The sequence below is a fragment of the Monodelphis domestica genome, chromosome 3 (assembly GCF_027887165.1).
Source record: "Monodelphis domestica isolate mMonDom1 chromosome 3, mMonDom1.pri, whole genome shotgun sequence".
NCBI classification, from domain to species: domain Eukaryota; kingdom Metazoa; phylum Chordata; class Mammalia; order Didelphimorphia; family Didelphidae; genus Monodelphis; species Monodelphis domestica.
Window position 1 is genome coordinate 186834077 of NC_077229.1, and position 23580 is coordinate 186857656.

Genomic DNA, 23580 nt, shown 5'->3' on the forward strand with positions numbered 1-23580 from the left:
CCCAAGGGGACCAGACAGAGTAGTACTGATCTCATAGCCAAAGAAACTTTGCAAGGGTTTCTTAGCTTTAACTCCTTGGATTTCTGCAATCCAATTGTAACAGTTACATCACCAAGGTGGGGGAATAGTTTTAAAATATACACAATTGATAGAGGAAAGGAATATTAGTAAATGGAATAAAATGCATAAAAGTAAAGAATCAATGAAACAACTCAATAAAAATTTAAATTAAACAAAATAGGAAATGTTGAAATTTCAAAAAAAAAAAACTATCCATAAAATGGAAAACAAAAAAATTAAATTGTTTCATTGTTTCATAAAACTAGATAGAAAATAATTAAACTCTTTACTAACATGTCCAGATGAGAGGATGGATGTGAAGGAAGAGAAATAAATTTATCATGAATGAAGTGAAATCACAACAAACATTGAAGAAACAAAACAGGAATCATCAGAAAATTATATAATAGCCAAGCAATAGAAAAAGGCCTAGGCCAAAATGGCATAGGCCTGAGCCTAAGGGAGAGAGAGTGAGTCTTTATCACTCACAAGATCATCTTCAAGCAAGCTCCAGTCCTTCAAATTCTGAACTCCAACTAACTTCAACTTGAACTGACTTCCCATCCAGAACTCCATTACCTGAACTGAGTTCTGCTTTTAAAGAAATTTTATCTTATGTCACTTTCCCGAAATTTTCACATCTACCAATCACAGTAGACACTTTTCCCCAGGACTGCCCATTCTTAATTCTCATCTTCTTTTGTTCTCACCTTCTCTGGTTAGATTAAATCCTCTGAGTACTTCACAGCTCTTTTGTTAAGCTTTCCTTTTATAAGTTGCTTGACCTTTTAGTGATTAATTTAACCTTTATAGGTACTTAGCACCCTTTTGTATTAGATCTAAAAATAGACCATCTAGCTTAGGGTTTTTGCTACACTCTAAGTATGAGTTGGGGACTTTTCATTGTTCAATCAGGAGTTTGCAATTTTATCTTCCCCTAAGGCACTGTCTCAGTAGGGTGGAGTAATTTTAAAAGTTCTCAATACATTCCTGACCAAGTATCTTCATTGTTAAAAATGGGGAATAGCTTAATCAAATCTTCTGAAGTAGAGTCTGAGTAATTTTAAGATTCACAATTTACTATATTCCAGAAAGAAAAACAAAAAACATAGCCCCTGCTTTCTTGGAGTCCATAGTTTAATGGGAAAGGCAACATGAAAATGACTAGGTATATGCATGATATTTAAGGATTAAATTGAAAGCAATCTTAGAGACAAGGCATGAATGTGAAATGTGGAATGGGAAAAAGCTTCCCATATAATGTGGGTTCTGCACTGAGTTCTAAAGTTAAGGGAAGTTAAGAGGCAGAAGAAAAATGACAGAGTACTCTTGGCATAGAGGACAACCAGTAAGTCATGGAATCATTAGATGAAGTATTAAGTGCAAAAAAAAAACATCAAATAAATAGATTTAGATATAAAGTAGGAAGAAGTCAGGTCATAAAGAGCTTTCAAATATACAGGAGGACTTTGATTTTTATACAGGAGGATATAGGGAGCCATTTAAAGCTTAAACCATTTAAAGAGTGTGCAGATGGAAAATTTGTAATACCTGAGCTATATTCCCAGCATCCTTTTAAGTTACGTCCTCATTTTACATAAGGATGCTTAGGAGATAAATTTGGCCAAGACCCACACTGTGGGGCTCTTTTTTTGGAGCTTGTGCTTTTGGTAAAGTGCAGCAGGTGTGAGTCTTTCTCTCTCATTGCTCTGCTCATTTGACTGAAAGAATGATCTTTTTTCTTTTTCCTCTCTTTTGATTTAATATTTAAAGTCCTACATATATTTTAAGTACTAAGAGTATTTATTCATTTTTACTCCTACAAAAGTAGAATGATGACATTGTCAGAACTACTCTAGGAAAATCACTTTGGTATCTGAGTAGAGTGTGGACTGCAGCAGGAAAAGTCTTGAGTGGGAAAAACCAACTAGAAGATTATTGCTTGAATGTAGAGACATAATGATGTGTATGTGAGTTGAGCGAAAAGTGTGAATTTAAGAGATGTGGAGTTAGAAATAATACTATTTGATAATAGAATGTTTATGTGCTGTGACTGTGAGTGAAGAGTAAAAAAGATCTCCAGGGTTATAAGTCCACATGGCTAAGAGATTGATGGTACTGTAGATAATAATAGAAAAATGAAAATGGATTTTCTTTTGGACCTCATCAGATTTAAATTTTTATGGAATCTAGTTCTTCCTATGTGAGTCTGGTACATGTTTCTTGAGGGAGATCTTCTTATCTATTGCTTGATATTAAGCTTTCAGATGTCTTTCTTTTCTTTAAGAGAACATGGTACAGAAAAAAGAATCAGAGAATTTGGCTTCAAATCTTGCTTCTCTACCTTACTACTTCAGTGACCTTGGACAAGTTATTTATCCTTTGTGTTTTCTCATTTGGAATACTTTGAGTTTCTTCATGTGAAAAATGAAAAGTCTAGACCAAGGATAGCCTATAATGAACTTTCAATTTCCAAGTCTATAATTTGCCTCTTTGTCACCTTGTTCTAACTATGTAACCATATATTACCTGAATCCCAAAGCTCACTGGTTATGAAATTCTATTCTTTAGTGGCGATCAATATTCCACAGCTGTCTGAGTGGTAGTGCAGAATCAATAACAATGAGAGAGAGGAGAATTCAACCCTTTTCAAGATCCAGAGTTTCTTGAGTTTCATCAGTTTTTTGGAGTTCTTTGGTTTGATTGGTTTTGAGTCCTTTCTGACTTTAAGCCCTAAGAGAGATGAATGGTACCAACACTACTTCAGTATTCTGAAGGAACTCAGAAGAAGCTGGCAGAGAAGCTGGCAAGCTTCCTCACATCCCTATTCCCAGCTCTAGGGATCTCTAGGGATCTTAGATTGAGATCCAGGACCCTTCATTTATTGATCTGAGTTAACTCACTGTTGATAGAAGGGCTCTTTCAATTTGTATTGTATGATATATATTTCTTCTAAGTATCCTTTCTCTGATTTTTGTTTTGCTATTGACTTGGGAAAATGAGCTACTTTGCTACTTCTTTTGTGTACTCATTGTGAAACTAATATCTGATGAGAAGGGAGTCAAGCCTTGGATATAAATTTTGTAGTCCTACTATCCCCAGTTAATGAAATAGCAATTAGATGTTAGCTTGAATATGAAAACTATGTCCTTTAGAATAGCAGTTAAAAGAATAGATACATATAAATTTATCCTTGCTATCCAACCCTCCCCTTTTTGAGGAGAATAGAGTAGTCAAGTTTCTATACCCACTTCCCTATTTCCCCTCCTAGATGAAAGAAAATATTCCACTGGAATGGTTTAGCTTTGGGAAGAAGAGACCAGAGGCTATTTTATCTCCCTTTAAGCATATCCAATGCTACTCCTGGGCTATATGTGAGTGGCAATCTTATCTAGACCTAAAATGAGCAAATTCCATATTATTGCAATCTAATATTTTAACATGTAATATTCAAAAAGCTTACAATCTTTCAAAGACAATTGTAAAAACATTTTTCCTGAGATATTTTCATCTTTACTTCACCAAAACTGGAAATGATTTCCCCTTACTTTGAATTCTTTTTGCATTTTTTCCTGTTTGTATGCTACTTTTTACATATTACCATGATTTTAATATTTGAATGAGTATATATGTGTCCTTTCCCTATTTTGTAATTTTTTTAAAGGTAGCAACCATGTTCCTTTGGGACATTAGTAATGAATTAGTGGATTATATTTTGGGAGAAAGAATTAGGATAACAATGAAAAGAGAGTGTTTAATTTGGGTTGAATGATACAATCCTTATAATTTTATTATCTCTTTTCATTATAAGAGTCTTGGTCTACAGATGGAAGCCCTTGACTTTTTAACACCAAAATATTGTTGGACAGAGACAGATTTCTGAAAATTAGCTTAAATTCACAATTATTTGATATCTATCTTTTATGAAAGATGTTCTGCTTGAGATAAATTTGATTTTATTTGTATAAAAAAGAATATTACTAAAATTGAATCTTTAGAGGGACATAAATTCATCTGTTTTCCAGTTGTAGTTTTTCCAGAAGTAGATACTAGAGGTATTCTCTTAAGATTTCTTCTCTTTTAATTCTATAAATTCCCTTAACTATGTGCCCAGGGGGCAGTACACCCAAGAAGCAGCTGGGTAGCTCAGTGGATCAAGATTCAGGCCTAGAGTTGGGAAGTCCTAGGTTCAAATCTGATCTCAGACACTTCCCAGCTGTGTGATCCTAGGAAAATCACTTAACCCCTATTGCCTACTCCTCACTGCTTCTCTGCCTTAGAACCAACATATAATATTGATTTTGAGATGAAGGTAAGATTTAAAAAAAAACAACAACTATGTGCCCCAAACTGCCTTTACTGTCATAGTATCTTCCTTTTGTTCCTTTTTCCTTCCTTAATTTGTTCATTACTTACTTCCTAAAACCATTCATTGACCCTATGTACAATGATTCATGTTGTGTGCTAGGCACTATTGGAGATACAGATGTATATAAGGCTACTATTTGTTGTGGGAGAGCTTTAAGTAAAAACTCCAGGTTCGGGAGAGGTTGCCCTTTGCAAGAATGAAAGACTACAATACTTAGCTTAAAAATAAAAAGAGAAATTTATTAATTTGGAAGTTATGTTGACAGGTAAGGAGACTGTAACCAGGTGGAGCATCTTCTCCTAGAGGAGATATATTCTGGGATTTATATGCCCTTTTGACAACAGGGCCTATGTTACTAGAGAAAGGATGCTAATAACATGTTCCTGGGTCTCTGGAACCCGATATGGGTCATGTGGTTATATCTTATGCCTCAAAGTCAAAAAGGGGTGAACTGTCTAGTTTAGAGGATAATCAGATATCTGGGATATAAAGTAGATGCTTATCAGGAGCAAGCTGGGAGGTGCCTATCTGTGCTCATAAATAATAAGGGAAGAGGCCAGGGGGCTCAAAGTCACCTTCCCTAACACTGCAGGAATACCAGGAAAAATGAATCTTTTATGTACTCATCACAATCTTGGATGTTGAGGAGTCTAGGGGAAGCCTGAACCCCCATATCATATTGAAACCAGGTAACTAATCCTGTTTGTCTGAGGTCAAAACTTCATTTATGAATGCCAGAAAACCAGAGTCCAATTGATTCCATGGGTGTAGTAAGGCGTAAACAGTAGATTCACAAAAAGAAACAGAGAGGTGAGGTATTTTAAAAGCTTAGAAGAAAATGATCTGTCAGGTCTTGATTAAAACTTCTACTAGGATAACTAAACTAATTTTATTGGATCCATGGATATTGCTGATAGCACTATCTTCTGCTTTTCCTAAGAAAGGATGTGGAAGAGGCCACTATAAAATGAAAGAGACAGTAAATTTGGAAGGAATCAAAGAAAATTATTTTTTATTGCAGGCAATTGTGTAAGTCATTCCAATAGCAGACTATACAGAGACATCAGGGATTTTAGAATGGATTTTTAAAAGGACCATTAACATAACTAGTAGTCATGCAAGGTAAGTTGTGTTCTGGTGATTTAAACCTCACCTAGAATCCTCTTATCACCTTTGAGGAATTAAGTGACTATTTCTCCTTTGCCATTCCCTTCCCTACTACTGCTGGATTAATTACTTTATTATTTATTAATTTAGAATATTTTTCCATGTTACATGATTCATGATTTTTCCCTCCCCTCTTTTGTCCCCCCTCCTGGAGCTGACAAGCAGTTTCCCCTGGGTTATACATGCATCATTGTTCATTATTCAAAACCTATTTCCATATTATTCATATTTGCAGTAGAGTGATCTTTTAATGACAAAACTCCAGTCATATCTCCATCAAACCATGTGATCAATCATAAGTTTTTCTTCTGTGTTTCTACTCCCACAGATCTTTCTCTGGGTGTGGATAGCGTTCTTTCTCGTAAGTCCCTCAGAATTGTCCTGGATCATTGCATTGCTGCTAGTAGAGAAGTTCATTACATTTGATTGTACCACAGTGTATCAGTCTCTGTATAATGTTCTCCTGGTTCTTCTCCTTTCACTGTGCATCAATTCCTAGAGGTCTTTCCAGTTCACATAGAATTCCTCCAGTTCATCATTCCTTTCAGGAATTAATTGCTTTCTTATGGGAATTTTTTTGCCTCCAGGTTTTTTTCACTTGCCACACATTTCTATTTTCTGGTGGGTACCTAAGGTTGCCAACTATCAGAGGCAGCTGGCTCATGGGCAGACCAACCTGTCTTCAGAGGATTTTTCCATTTGGGTTTCATGTGGGAGAATTTTAGAAAGGTGATACCATTTTGAGATACTTTTCCAAGTTGAACTGAAGTTCTATTCTAAATCTTTGAAGCAGCATATTGGCAATGTTTCTTTTGTATTTTCTATATGCATTTTTAACCCTTACCTTCTGTCTTAGAACCAATACTATGTATTAGTTTTAATGCAGAAGAGTCCTAAAGGCTAGGCAATAGGGGTTAGGTGACTTTCCCAGGGTCACATAGTTAGGAAGTTTCTAAGGTCAGAAGCAAACCCAACACCTCCTGTCTCCAGGCCTGGCTTTCAATCCATTGAGTTCCTAGCTATCCTCTCTATATGCAGTTTTAAACCCTGATCTGCTTTAATTTCTCCCAAGAGTACAATTAAATTAGTTCTTTCTTGAGACACGTAGATGGCAGAGTAAAAAAGAGAGTGCTGGCCCTGGAATCAGGAATATCTGAGATCCAAATCAGCCTCAGACACGTACTAGCCCTGTGTCTCTGAGCAAGTTACTTAACCTTTATTTACCTCAGTTTTCTCAATTGTAAAATGGGTAATTGCTGGGCAATTATGCAGATCAAATGGGACAATATTTGTAAAGCATTTAGCCTAGTCCATTGATGGTGAACCTATGTCACACGTGCCAAAGATAGAAAGTATCAAAGATAGAGAGCTCTCTGTGAGTACTTGGTCATCCTCCCCCATCCTATGTTCATTATTAAAAAGGGAAAGGGACTTGGGCAGGATTGCTCCCCTCCACCCTCTACACCACACCTGATGACATTTTTCACACCACCTGCCCCTCTACCCAGCATCCCAATGGGAGCACTTTCTGGGGGCATGGCCCTCAGTCTGGAGGGGTGAAGTGGGGGCAGGGCCTATCACTCCATCTCTAAAAGGTTCACCATCATTGCCCTGGTCCCTTGCACAAAGGAAGTACTTAAATGCTTATTGCCACTCCCTTTCTTTCCTAAATATTTTGTCTAAATAATGAATAAATGAATATTCATATAAGTATATTATTTTCTTATTAAAAATAAAAGAAAAATCCTATAACCCAAACAAATAAATGCCTTTAGGGGTAGTAAATATACTATAACCAGGATCATGCACCACAAAGGGTGCAATATGTATAGCTAGAGGATTGTAGGTTCTGCTACTAACAGCCTAAATGACCTCAAGGATGTTATTGTATAACTCTCAGCTCAAATTCATAACTATAAAAATCAGCACACTATAAACAAATATTAAGCATTTAGTATGTGCCAGGCAATATACTAAATATATGAGATTTTGCTAACATAAAATTTGATTAAGGTCCTTTTCCAGCTCAGAATCTTATGATCCCATCCATGCTACCCAACTATAATGTAATTTCTGCTACAGTCTACATAGGACAGAAAATGAACCCTCCTTATCTGCCCACTATGAATTATTTAGAAATGGTACTGGTTATAGCAGTGCACTTTCCTTTTTCACTTTCTGGCTTATAAAGTCCACCAAATTGTCACCTTAGTTTAGACTTCTTTGTGTAGTTTCTATAGTAATCAGGATAATCAATGATGTCTTTTTAATGAATATTTTGCAAAAGATATTCTAGCAGATCTCTGATTACTATAAGGGTATATATAGCACTTTGAAAGGTAATTAGAGATTACAGGAGCACAGAGTCAAAGCAAGTCTTTCTTTAGCAAGCCAAAGTTGACTGGCTATTGAGTCTCCTGTATACAATAAGAAGGGAATATGGTTGACAAATGTGGTGATAGAAAAGAACACTGCTGATTTCTAATAAAGAAAAAGGAAAAGAAAGAAGAGATTACTTCTCTTAGCACAAACCAATATAGTACCAACTTTATGCTTATTTATTTAAGGATCTTTGTTCTTTAAGCATCTCTAGAATCTTCTTTTCTATCATTTGAGTTTCTTGAGCACGGGGATTAAATGAACCATGAATAGCAATGGTCAAATTATTTACAAAGTTAAAGTAACTCATCCACCATTTTATCACCCTACTCAATAAACTTCCTATTGCCTTCAGTATCAAATCCCAAATATTCTTAAAAAGACCATAACCTAACTGCCCCCTCCCCACCAAATACACACTGACACGCTGGCCTTCTTACACATTACTCCTGGCAGCATTCTCTGATCCAGTGGCATTAGCTTCATGGCTGTTTTAGGATCAATCCAAGTCTTTTGGCTTTGAGCATTCTCTCTGATTGCTCCCCCTTCCCCCCCATGCCTGGGTTTCTCTTCCTCCTTCTTTCTGCCTACTGAACTCTTTGGCTTCCTTTAAGTCCCAACTAAAATCCCACCATCTATAGCAGGAAGTCTTCCCTAACCCTTTTTAATTCTAGTGCCATCCTTCTGTTAATTATTTCCTTGTGTTGTATGTATTTGTTTGCATATTGTTTCCCCCTTCAGACTGAAGCACTTTGAGATCTGGGAGAACATGTGTCTTCTCTTGCCTGCAATCAAGCATCTACCTCACTTCTAAGCCACCAGTTCCAAACTATGCTTCTGTAGCTTGATATCTTTTGCTCTTTTAGCATCTCCAGAACTTATTAGGGATCTTGGCATGTAGTAGGTGTTTAATGAATATTTATTGATATTTATATTTTTGATATTTATATTAATCTGACCAAAATTACCAGCATCCTGATAATTTTGCATTTAGTAAGCTATTTGCTAAGTTCAGCATGATAACATTCATGTCATCCTTCAGTTTTTTGAAGTATTTTATAAACCTTTACTGATTTCAGTCTTATAGCCATTGCCTAAGATTGGTAATATAGGTATAATTAGTAACTCCATTTTACCACTGAGAAAACCTGAGGCTCAGAAAGATCAAGAGACTAGCCTAGAATCACATAATTCATAGCTGTCATAAAGTGAACATTGATTCTGGTAGAAGACCTAAATTCTAATCCCTGATTTCCAATTACCTGTTTGTCTTTGTCCAGGTCATTTCATGAAATATAAAATGAGGAGATTAATCTAAATGCTTTCTAAGGTTCCTTCAAATCAATCAATACACATTTATTAAGTACCTACTATGTGACAGGAACTTTGTTAAATGCTGGAACAACTATAAAATAATTAGCAGTAGAATTTGAAGTCAGGTCGCTATTAACTCCAAGTTAAATACTCTATTTATCAATTAACATTGTCCCTAATAAATAAGAATATTGTGACAAGTGAAATATTCTGCTTAATAGAAGGTTTCTGCATTACATGACCAATTTTCCAAAGAACAGACTATAATAAAGTATTCTAAATACTAAATCCAAGATGATTATAATTTACTCTGTAAACACAGACTAGGAATCTGTCATTTGAAAATTATTGTAGCTAACTTTGGAAACAAAGCACCAGGATAACAACTACATGATGATAACTGACTCCAGATTTCAGCATAACTTTTGACTGCCATCTCTTGCTGAAAAATCTTATATACCATCCTTCTACCATTAAAAGGGTCCTGCTGTCACCTCTATTTTGAAAAGGGGCTAGGCCAAACTACATTTATTCCTTTCTCAGCTGTGTGTTTAACTCTGCATACTTCCCCACCTGCCTCCATGTGTGTATTTCCTACCTCTATTACTTTCCAGCTCTCTTTTCCATTATGTTCCACCATTAGAATGGATGCTCTTTGAGGGAAGATGTTGCCTTATCTTTTGCTTATAATGGTGTTCTCGGGGCTTAGCATACTTCTCACACATAGAAAGCACTTAATAAATACTTATTTTCTTGACTTGCCAGAGAACATTTTTATGACCATATGAAATTTTGAATGTTATCTTCCAAGTTTTAGAGGAATTACCAACTGCCTCACTACAAATCATTAAACTATCAATAATTCTCTTTAATATTAATATTAAAGACTTTTAGAATGAGAAAAATGCTTAAACAATTTGGAATCCAATTTCTTCATTTGAAAGAAAAAGAAATGAAGTGTGAACAGGAAAAGTGAATTGATCAGTGCAGTGGCAAATGGTAGAAATGAATATATTTAATTAGGAAGTAAAAAGAATATGAAATAGGAAGAACATGTGTCTTATCTTGCTACAATCAAGCATCCAGCACACTTCTAAACCATGAACCTCAAACTCTCTGCCTTATATTTGTGGCCAGCCCTAGCTCCCTTTACAACTTTCCTTTGTAGTCCATCTTCCCCCATTAGAAGGGAAAAGACTTTATATATTTATTTAGTTAGTTAATTGTATATTCAGTGCCCACCATTGGGTCCAATCTATTCTTCAATTCCCCATTGTTCTAATGTGCCAACAAATTGATCATTTTGTTATTGGGGTGAAGGGGTGCATCCCTTGGGTTCAGGAAGGCTTTATCTTAGACTATCTTTCTGCAAGAATGCAAGACTTTGAAACTTAGCTTAAAAACAAAAAGAGAAATTTATTAATTTAGAAAGTAATGTTGAGAATGACCAGGAGGATAGTACAGGTGGAACAGCAAGATGGAAAGCTGCTCCTTGGGAGGACAACATGGATGGAAAGACCATCCCCTGTAATAGTGGGAATTGGTAGGGGAATGAACAAGAAGGAAACATACAAAAATCAGGTTTATTTTTTGGGAAAGGGAGGAAGAAAAGGGGGTTAGAATTATTGCAATTAATCTTAAACCCTAATTTCTATAAATCTATCTTAACCTGTATTATCTAAGCTAAAACAATAAGTTTCCCCAATAAACTATTCTCACAAGTGGAGTCCAATCAAATGGGCCAGGATCTTCAAATGAATACTATCCAAAACAGGTCCAGTGGAGAAGTGGGTCTTCAGCCTTCTCTTCAAGCTGCCAGCAGCCAGTTCAAAAGATTCTTCTCTACAGCTGGTATCACCAAAAGTCAGAAACCTGTTTTCAAACCTCCAACCCAAGGTCCTTCAAGAGAGAAGTGCCAAGACTGTTGGAATCTTAGAATCTTTACCTAGATCCTGATCCTTAGACTCCCATGCGACTCTGTTGTCACATGCTCCTGTCAATCACTCTAACTTTGCATTACACAGTCTTTTTGTAAATGTCCTCTCCCTATTACATGCCCTGGGAGGACAGAATGGATGGAAAAGCTGTCCCCTCAGACAACATCAATTCTGGGGATTTTATACTCTTTACAACAGAAACTGTGTCATGTTGTGGATGTTACTCTAGAATGGTAAAGCCTTGGTCAGGGGTTTGGTCATCTGACTGGGGTCTGCCTGGAGACATAAAGAATGACCCTCATAAAAGGTTCTTTAGTTTTAGGGAACAGACAGATGTCTAAGATGCAGCCTGATAGTGTCGTGGTGTAGCCTGGAGATGCATCTCTATGTCCATCTTAAATCTAAAGGAGGATCAAAGGAGGGTAATCCTCTCCAAGTTTTATAGGAGTTATTAGATGTTTTGAGTTAGGAGTCATCAGGGTGTAAGTGAGCAAAGGAATTTCCCCGATAATAGTTTGCCTGAGTTTCTGGGGGGGGGTACAATGCCCATGTCAATTTCAATATGGGAATTTCATTACCTAGGTATGCACTTCACAACTCATCTGCTGTGAGTTTCACAAGATGAGTTCATTTCTTCTATGAAATTCACAACAAAGAGTCAACTCAGAATTTTGAAGGTCTTCCTCCAATTCTGTTAAGAGGAAAATTCTTTCTTTGGGCTTATATCCTGATTAAAGGGGCAAAATTAAAGAAAAAGAGAATTAAAAAGAGTTTATTAAAAGTATATCAAGCTAGTTTACCTCTTTGTATTAGGTCACTGAGGATCAACAAGGTCTCAAGGTGGGCTAGCTTTTTTTATAGCACAATTTGGATGCGTCCACATCAGCAAAGTGAGTTTGATCAAGTGACCCATAGGTGACGATTTCCACACAGTTAGGGATATGTGACTTAATTATATAACAAATCTCAGTGAATACAAAGCTGCTGATTGAATGATACCTCCCCCTAGCACTGACTGACCAGCAGGACTGGGAACAATAGCACACCAAATCTATATAACCTTCAGTACTTCTAATGTGAAAAAGATACTAATGGAGTATGTGAACATGGATAGATTTTATTGTGTTGTAGTTATTCCTTTATTTCAACATGACACCATTCCATCTATTTTGTTCAAACACTTCTTGGATGGCAATCTTTGTATTGCATTTGTATTTCCCTGTTTATTCCTACCAGGTGCCTCTATTGCTCTTTGGGTGACCCTCAATTTCAATTCTAAAAAGAGTCTATAGCATTTCATGACTCAGAGATTCACAGAGGGGGAAAAAAGCATGTTCTTGGCTTCATTAATTTAATGCTCTAATTTGACTAATTGAATTAAAGAATTCCAGATTTTCTAAATGACTTTTCACAAAAAAAAATTTGGTAAGCCAAATAATAGTTAGAAAGATTGATATGGCCTAATTCTCAGCTTTTTGGTGTGTCCTTTAGCATGTGACATTATAAAAATTGCATCTCTAGGGGCACAGCATTTTGTTCCCTAGAACTTAATGTTTTAAGATAATTTGGCCACTCTCTATACAGAGACAGAACAGTATTATCTGAAATGCAGAGAAGTCATAAATTCCTTTGGGATTCTAAGATTCAAAAGGCAAAACAACACCTAATGAGCCAACCTGCTGCCATATGATCCAGGCTTTGCAGGTTCTGTCTTCACTGCTTTTCCCCTCCAGTCTTAACTTATTTCCAGAGAGAAGGAAGATAATACTTTAAATTAAGTAATACCTGAAGGAAGGGCAAAGTATCAATCACCTTGAGCAATTCAACTTTTTTTTTTTAAAGATAGAGCACAGTGAGAAAAAATAAGTCTCTACTAAAGAAGCAAGGATTGATTCTAAGTTACAAAGTGCTTCCTTTTATATAGTACTGGTCTAAGATTCGTATCTACATGGATGGCCAGCAGAGTTAGAAATTTGTTCAGCACCTCTGGACTGGACCTCTGGCCCGGGTATCTAAGTTGACTTCTTTTCATATCTCCACATATTCAGTTTGCCACATATTCAAAGGAGGCCAAATCTTAGGATCCCTTCACTAAAATGTCTGGTGAATATATCTTGGTTTGGCTTTGTCTGGATCCAGTTGGACCAGTCTTATCAGAAAAGATTTTAGTTCTTCAACCGAAATCTTAAACCTCAATTTCTGGAATTTAGCAGTGTTGTGATATAATCTTTAAGAGATGCATTCTACTTAATTACAATTAATTCTTATAGAGTAATGGCTATTTTATATATTTTAATACCTAGAGTTCACAATCATATTTTTAATATTTAAAGTTCACACTACCCATGCCTTATTCTTATGCCCTGACAGTCCCCCTAACAAAGAACTCCTTTTTTTTTTTTGGCTCTGGGCTTTTTTCCTCACTGCCCCTTAAGCCTGGAATGTTTTCCCTTATCTACTAAAATTCAATAAAATCCCATCTTGTTAAAAAATGTTGTGTAATAGAAACCTACTGACTCAATATAGACAATTTAGGTAAATAAAATAAAAAAGTTAAATTTCTCCAAGTCAAGGTAGAAAGTTAGACTTTATTGGAAGAGGGCCAAGTCCTCCAATAAAAGCATTCTCTTGCATGTATTACATTTTTGCACCCTGGCAAGAGACCCCACTCAGAGGCAGAGACCTGGTTTATATAATGGGGCAGTAACAAATGAATATTTCTGTACCAGGTTAATGACATATGATAAGACATAACATCATATAAACCTTATTTAGAAATAGTTACCCAACTACAAAGCTGATTGGTTAGTTAATTTTGGAAAGCCCATACTAGTCTAAAGGTCAAATCACAAGACAATACCCTTATTTGGGCAGATAGCACTGACCATTACCTCAGACTCATTTGATCTAGGGGGAAAATAGTTATTTTCCAAACAGAGAGGGGTGCAAGATGTGTGCACCATTTCTGGTCATGAAATTCAGATGCTCAGCATTTTATGATAAAGGAAAGTACAAACTTAGGGAGGGGTTAGAAATCCCCTTAGAAGCAGTTTTTATGCTTTAGTTAGTAAACCTTATAAAAATCATGAATTCTACTAATTGTATTAAGATTATAATGGAATTTATTCTAATCACTTTAGAATCACAATATTGATTATCTTAAGCATGTCACTATCGCTAAAATCCAATCAAGTTTAAGGAGTTTGGAGTCTTTCTTCCTGACATTATCCCTCCTCTGATCCAAAGAAAATTGCTATCAGTTTTCTGCTGGATCATTCACAATCTAAAAAAAATGATGCAACATTTAACATGATAATGTCAACAGGTATACTTATGTTAATACATAGGAGATTGATTATACATTAGTAAGTTTCAATAACAGTATACATTCCCACAGTCAACATGATTTTACAGCATTTAATTCTTTCAGATGTCTTTCTTCTTCCAAGTTGATAAATCTGCCCCATCCACCGTTTTGGTGGATCAAGTCCATCAATTTAGTCTCTATGTAAGTCACCATCTAGTTCTTAACTAACTGAATCTGTGAACTTATTGTAGAATCAATATAGCAGGGACCAAATGCAGTGCCAAAATAGAAAAAGCCCACTATACAAACCCAGGTGTTCTCTTGTTCAAAAATTTCATCTAAGGCATGCTTAAAATACTTCTTTGCATAGTCTAAATCAGTAGTCATGTTGTTACAGAAAAATTCATATTGGTCTCCAGAAGAGTACATGGCCAAATATAGAGGCTCTATTGAGGGTATAACTGCAAAGAAGTTCTTTTCTGTACCCAATAGACTATCATAGCCTTTCTGTTTAAGTTTGTAGTTCACAAAATCAGCCACAAGAGCAGGGACATCAGTAGGTACTGGAAATGTCTGTGGGAAAATAACCTGTTATATTCGTAAAAGTAATAATAAACATTAAATGATATATCTATATATTCAGAGAGACAAAAAGCCATGAGACAGTGGCAGTCAACATCACAAATCAAACAATATTACCATAGTGACAAAAAGTACAAAAGGGTGGTTGCAAAGTTCCAGAGAAGGAAGGAAAACAACATTGCATACAGGGAGGACCAAAAAAAAAAATCCTCTTTGATGTTTTAAGGTGCCAGCATTAATCTGGATCCCAGCAGCAGCACATTTTAAGAAATGACAATGACTATGATCAAAGAGAGATTGAAGGAAAGGGTGTCCTTGATCATTTGTACAAGTTCTAGTCAGTACAATCCCTCTCCTGACAGCTATGATACTTCTTTAGAACAAATCGAAAGCTGCACACCAAGGTACATCTTTCCTTTTCCTAAACCCATTACATATATAATACCTGTACAGAGATGTGATTATTGTAGCTACAGAACCATTAGATAATCAATGTTGAAATATTTCCCAAGTAGGTGGTGCATAAGGAGCCATATTTAAGGTTGACGAAGGAGTAGATTCAAGTGCAAGATCAGTAGGTACAGGGTCAGTAGATATCATTCCTATGGTGGGTTGATTTTATCTCAGGAGTCACCATATCCCCTTTCCAAGGTATTTGTAAAGCATTTCTAAGGGAAAGAATAAAGTCCATAGAATTTCCAACAATATTAGAGTTCAAATAGAACAGTAAATATTCCTCAGGGCCTGCAAAATAAATGAGGATGGTATATACCATGCTCACACTTAGGATAACAAATATCATCAGGAAGTTCCAAAATGATCACTTCCCAAAACTAAAGGCAACAGTAGTAAGCTCAACATAATAGTTAAATCCCAAGTGCTATAGCTCTCCTCAAGGCAGGTTGGGTAGTGGTTGGTTCTTTATCTACAACAGTCTGTACTTCCTGAAAGTAGTGTACTGTACATGATGTATTGCACTGCTTAAACACTGGAGTATGAAGGACAGAAAGGACTCTAGCAAGTTTTAACCGAATTCCTATGTGCATATTAAGAGTGGAATTCAGTTTGAATGAGATGTTTGTTGTTGCTATTGTTGCTGAAATTTGTGTGTCTATTTTCCTATTTCTATTATTATAATCTTCCTATTATTATTATTATTATTATTATCTATTATTATCCCTCCTCATGAGACTAGGGAATTATGTCTTGGAGGAGTAACTAGAACGTTGAAAAAGTGAGGTTAGAAAAACTCTAAGGAGGCAAAGTCTGCATCTATTTCATATAAGATGTACCATGAGAAACATCTATACTATTTGGTTGGAAAGTAGAATAGGCCTGGCCTGAGCCTTAAAGAAATAGCTAATTCCCATATGACTGTATATACATTCTGCTGAAAAAAATGTTTTTTATATAGACAAAATCATGAGGTTGAAAATGACGTAGTTCAAAATCAATAGGGCCTGATTGAACAATAATTCCAATTTGTTGCAATTCCTTTAACCTGTGTTGCAATTCCCTAAGATACTTGGCAATTGTCATGTCACCCCCAAGCATAGAAGTATATACAGCAACAAAGGGTCTGGCCTTTAGAGGTGGGAGATCAAACATTTCATAAGGAGAAACATGATAATCAGTAACAAAAGCAGCATCTGCCTTTGAGGCAGGAAAAACTTCTACCCAATGAGTCAAATGACCAATGATAACAAAACAATATTTATATTGAGCAACTTTGGGCATATTTATAAAATCAATTTATAAAGCTTCAAATGGGAGATAGGCTAGAGGGTGACCACCATAAGCAATCTTTCTAAAAGCATGTTGATTAAAAGCCAAACATTCAGGACAACCCACAGTGATTTGAGAAGCTACCAATGTGATTCCAAGTGCTATCCAACTCCTTCTTTTTGCATCCACAATTGCCCATGACCACATGAAAGTACTGCCAAACAGGCCTGCTGATAGTACTTTTTAGGAAGAAATGACTTGCCTTCCTCACTACTCACCCAGATTCTGGATACCTGCTTAGCATCATACTGTTTGATCCAAGTGTCCACTTCTTTGTCTTCATAGATGATTCCTGGCCAATTTCCTTTAGGGAGAACAGAGTCTTTATCTGTATCAGGTTCCTCTTCTGGAGTAGCCATCATCATGGCATAGTTTGGACCATCCTTGGCTGCTGACTTAGCAGCTAAATCAGCTCTTTTATTTCCTGTGGACAGAGGATCACTTTCTTTTTTGTGTGCTGAACAGTGTATGATGGCCAAGACTTTGGGCAATGGTATAGCTTCTAACAAGTCCTTTATCTGGTCAGAGTGGGCTGCCTGTTTTCTAGTTGAGGTGAGGAAACCCCTCTGTAACCACAACATTTCTGTGGCATCACATATTCCCACAGCATAGAAAGAATTTGAGTAGATGTTAACAGTCTTTCCTTTGGATAAGAAATAAGCTTTTGTTAGAGCAATAAGTTCAGCAGCTTGGGCACTCAGGTGGGAAGTCAAAGAGGCTGCCCATAAGATTTCATAGTCTGTAACTATGGCTGCATGAGTAAAACAACAGCCATGTTCAACAAAGGAAGAACCATCAAGCTCAGGATTTTTCAGAGTAATGTCCAACAAATCCTGACATGGTTTTTCTGATAGTTCAGGAACAAATTCACAGTTATGCAAAGGTTCCCCTGACATAGGAAGGTCTGGGAGTAATGTGGAAGGATTTAAGCTGTTGCATTTCTTTAGGGTGGTATTCTCATTTGCTAATAGAGTCACTTCATATCTAGCAATTTTCTGAACTGAAAATGCTTGTGTTCTATGTTTTAACAACAAAGCCTCAACTTCACGAGAGCACTGAACCATCAAAGGACATCCCAACACTAGGTCTAATGATTTATGGACTAGCAGAGCAGCTGCAGCCACTGCAAGCAGACAAGGAGGAGCTCTTGCTGCTACAGGGTCTAGCTGAGCTGAATAGTAAGCTACAGCTAATTGGGAAAAAGCAAAAGTTTGAGTTAGAACTCCAGGCACTACTCCCCTCCTCTCGTGCACATACAGAACGAAAGGCTTAGAGCAGTCAGGAAGCCCGAGGGTGGGTATAGTTAATAGTGCCTTTGCTAGCTCCCTCAGAGCCTTAAGCTGTTCTGGTTTCACCTCCAAAGGCTCAGTGACCGGATCTTTGTCAGTTCAGTGAGAGGCTTAACAGTTTCCCAATAGGCTGGTATTCAGGCCCAACAATAACCTGCTGCCCCTAATATAACTCATACCTGCTTCTTAGTCTTAGGAATGGATAGGTTCTGCAAAGCCTGAATTCTTTTTGGTGAAATAGTTCTTTTTCCAGGTGACAAGATAAAACCCAAGTATTCTACTTGTGACTTATACCACTATACTTTGTTCTTTGAAATTTTATGTTCCCTTTGAGCAAGCTCTCGAACCAGATGACAGCTATCTTGTTAATAGGTTTCCTGGTCTGGTGAAGCAAGGAGCAAGTCCTCTATGTATTGAACCAAAGTAGAGTATTCAAAAGTGATAGTAGACAAATCTTACTGTAGAATCTGGGAGAACAAAGTTGGATATATTGCCAAATCCCTGGAAACCTTGTAAAGGTGTATTTATGACCAAGCCAGGTAAATGCAAACAGGAATTGAGATTTTGGGCTAATAGGAATAGAATGGAAGGCTGCACATATATCAAAAACTGAAAAGCAAGTTGTCCCCTCAAAAGTCTATATTGGGAGGCATCCCACTTTTCATGGTCACAAAGCTTTTCAAGAAGAAGCACTAACCCTTTGTGTGCCCTTGACTCTATATGCCACATGAAGCACCATGTTTTCTATGGGGTTGAACTCTCCACTTGCCAATGTTGGCAATGGCTTCTCAGGAACACCCAATCAAGGAGTTAAAGCTAAGAAACCCTTTCAAAGTTTCTTTGGCTATGAGATCAGTACTACTCTGTCTGGTCCCCTTGGGAGTTTCAGATTCTCCCATAGCATAATGCAACACACACAAAATAACTACACTAAACTAAATATGTGAGTTGGAACAATTTCAATGCATTGTGAATGTCCCCCAGGCATAGACCTAGCCAGGAACCCTCTGGTTCCTGGTTGGCATCTAGGCCAACTCACCTTACCCAAAACTTCTTGCCCAAGCATAGGTCACCCGCAAATTTTTAAACCTGAACCATAAAAAATAAAAACTTCACATTATTTATTCAAGAGTCTACTTTCCCTCAAAACAAGCTAAAAACAACAACAAATTTCAGTTTTTAAGAGAGCATAACACCTTAAACAAATAACCTAGACAGAAACTCTTAATTTTCTCTCTACCAATTTACATATTACTTAGCCTAGGACAGGGGTGTATGGGGTGTTCAGGGAGGGGTAGTATCTCTGGTATGGAGGGCTTGTCATGCCCTCTTAGGGCAGCCCTCCAGCCTCTGAACCTCACCTGACACCAGCTCTCACTTGTGGCTCCCAGTAGCTGCTAGCATGCGTCAGCAGCCAAACCACAGGCAACGGCTTCAACAGGCCGGCTAAACCTTGTGAGGGTAGCCATTGGGTCATCACCGACCCCTGGTGAACCAGGGCTTTGCTCACCCAGCATGTGAAGACTGCTTTGCCTGAACAGACAGAAGAAACCAATAATAAGGTTCAACGGCTGAGATGGCGACGCAGCAAAGCACTGTGGAGTGCTTAGGGCGTGTTGGAGCACAAAGGACAACACGGCCACCCAATGCAGCTGAGGAAGTCTCCAGGTGTAAAGACTTTTCATGCCATTGGACCCAGGCTTCCAACTCCGAGAGAGTGGGACTGTCTGTGCATCGACTTTTCCACTTAAATCTCCATGCACAAGTGTCTTTGTGCACACTCATCTATACATCATAGATGAAAATGCACAAAGACAATCATCATCGTTGGTTACCGAGAGACTACTACCACCAGCCTAGGACATACAGAAAAAAACAAACAAACCTGCCTTATTAATTTTAACTCAGTAAAGAAAATTTAGTTCTTCATTTCCACAAACTGAAGAAAGAAAAGTTTTAGTTCCTCTTTTTCACAAAGTTCTGGTGTATACCAAATTTAAAATAAAATTGAAGAAAAATGAGAGATAGGTTTGGAAGTATCTCCAAGTCTGCAGCCTTGAAGAATTCCAGATCCTTTTACCTTACTTAGATGACAGGATTCTTGGACTAGAGGAGCCATCATCTAGTAAAAATCATGAATTCTACTGATTGTTTTAAGATTATAATGGAATTTATACTAATCACTTTAGAATCACAATATTTATTATCTTAAACCTATCACTATAACTAACATCCAATCAGGTATAAGGTGGTAAGGGTCTTCTTCCAGACAAAAAGCTTTCCCTAACCCCTCTTAATTCCAGTGCTTTCTCTCCTAATTATTTCCTGTTTATCCTTTTATAGCTTGCTTGGTTTGTATGAAGTCTCTCTCCCACATTAGATTGTAAACTCCTTAAAGTCAGGACTATCATTTACCTCTTTTTGCATCCCTAGTGGTTTGCACAATTATAGGAACTCTATAGGAACTTAATAAATGTTTATTGAATTGAAGGAACAAATAAAGTTATCAAGTGTCCAAATGAGATTTGAAGAGAAAACACTAATCCTTCTATTTTTTTGTACTCAGAAGCAGATTTCTTTTGCAAATCAACGAGGCTAATGCTATTCTAAATTAAAATGAATCACTTACCTTTACAAAGCATTTCCTGGTTATAAATCTATTTCCTCACCACAATGATGAGAATTCAGCCTAAGAACTCCTTTTCATTTTCAGGCTATATAAACATTTAAGAGGTAGGGTGGATGACTGTGTAGAGAATTGGGTTTGAACTCTAGAAGAGCTGAATTCACAACCACTTTGAACTTGATTCAAATTATTTAGATTGTATCTAAAGCAGCTCATTAGGACATATCTACTTCATACTAATTAAATCATAGAGGGGTTGCTTTCTAGATAGAAAAGGAAGTTTACACTTAATCCTTGTACTTCAAAGATATGTGGGCTAGTTGTAAATGACAGTAGTAAAATTCCAGATTTATTATTTGTCTATACCACAAATAATAACAATAATTGTGTTTCTGCTGACAAAATTTAATAGTGATTGAAGAGCCTTTTCTTATAATATTTACATTGTTGTCATAAACATCACCACCACCAGTCACTCAAAGCATTTATCATGCATCTTTTAGTAAAAGTCAGCACTTAACATAGTGCCAAGTACATGAGTACTTATTCAATGCTTATTGATTGGTTTGCTATATGTTAATCACAAAGTAGATGCTTAATAAAAGCTTATTGTCTGATCGAATGTGATTATTAGGCACCAAACAAACTGAATTTGACCACCTATCTATTTTATGGAAGGTTATACTTGAAGTCAATGTGACTTGAGTCATAATGAAAGATAGGAGGATGCTCCTTTGTGAAAATAGAAGGATTATTGTAGAATTAAGGACTTGGACAAGAAACTCTAATTAATCAACTATGAACTAAAATATTCTCTTTTATAATGTATGTACTTCTTTTTTCATACTTTTGATGATCTGTTACTTAATTCTGGAAATCACATGCAAATAAACTATTGGTTGAAGAAACATCCTTATGACTTAGAGTAGGTGGTAGTTTGGAAAAGAAAGAAGCTGCTTTATCCAGACATCAAGGCATGGTGATACTGTTAAGGTGATTCTCTATAAATTATGATGTTAAGATACTCAAAGATCAGATGACCAAATGGCTTGGCAAAAAGAACCAAGATTTAGTGAATAATAATAGTTGGATTACAATGCTGAAGAATCCCACAGACAAGAATTTGGATTTGCCCTGGTGACAAAAGTTCTGGTTCTCTAAAAAGCACAGATGTCTGTTGGCAGAGCAACCTTTTTATAATGTAAACAACATAGAGTCAGAAGACCTGTGTTTGAGTCCAGATTCTGCCATTTGCTACTTATGGTTCTCTCAAAAAATCATTTCATTTCTCTGGAACTCAATTTTCTTCTCATCTACAAAAATTAGGAAGTTGAACTTGATTCTAAGATCTCTTCTAGTTCTAAACTTATGTTATAATAAATACTCTGCACAATGCCTCTATGATAATAGGTGCTTAAAAATGTTTGCTCACAGCAGCAATGGAATTCTTAAGAAACTTAAGAAACACTTAAAAAAAAAAACAAACCTCTTACCTTCTGTCCGAATCAATACTATGTATTGGTTATAAAGCAGAAGAGCAGTGAGGATTAGGCAATGGAGACTAAATGACTTGCCCAGGGTCACACAATTGAGAAGTTCATCTAGATGTCCCTAACAAACACTTTTTTGCCTTATAAATATAAACCATTTGGTTAACCTTCATCATTGTAAATAAATAATTTAAAATATTCCTAAGAATTAGAACTGATTCCTACATACAATTTAGTCCAGAGGAGAAAAAATAATTAAAATTCTTCAACATTTAAATGATTTATTTTTGGAAATTTTTTAAATACATGAAGCAAACATAATTATATCAGTGCATTTCCTGTTTTCAAACAAATACCACTGGACACTAGCAAATAATTGTTAAAATGTGATCATAGTATCTCCATCAAATGAACACTAACTCCCAGGCCTCCATGTATAAGCCAGGATAATGAATTTTTCAAGGAAACAAAGTATTCTCATTTGGATACATTCCCTCCTAGATGGAAACTGCTATAGGGAAGATGTGCCACAACAGATGGTGCAGAGGATGTGTGATGGCTTGATCATGGGCAGCAAAATATTGCAAAACTAAAATAAGTTAAGCCTTGGGTCTCAGGACTTAAGTATTCAGAGAAGTGGATGAGAAGACAAAGAAGCTTCCACATGTAGGGTTAGAATGACAACCCTAAAAATTAATGTTTAACAATAGCCATAAAATTCAAAGGCTTTTAGGGGATAGGTGAAGCCAAGGTATCATCTATGTGAGATTTAAAATGGTTGAGGTCTTAAACTGTAGTGATTAAAATAGTGGAAGATATAAATTGTGATAGATATAAGAGAGGTTGAGTAAATTTGACCACAGAAATATATTTCACTACAGTGTCTTGGGTTTTAAAATCAAATATAAGGTGGTCACCAGGGAAATATTCCCAATTATTCAAATACCCAAGTCAATTGGGTTTTATAGAGATTTTTAATTAACAATACAATGAGTAATCAAAGAAAAGAGAGAGAGAGTAAGAAAGGAATAAGTATGAAGGGCCTCAAGCCAATATGGCCTAGACCTGAGTCTTAAAAGAGAAATCAGTCAGTTTTTTAACACCCACCACAAGGTCTGACTAAACAAGGATACTAGTGACACCAGGCCAGCATCCTTCCTCAAAGAGTCTTCAAGCCAGAGATTGTTTCAAAGGGTCTATCTCAAAAGCCACCAGAGCTCCTACCCCAGAGGGACAGAGCCCCTCAGAGGAGCTCCTCAAGGAGCTCTCCTTCAG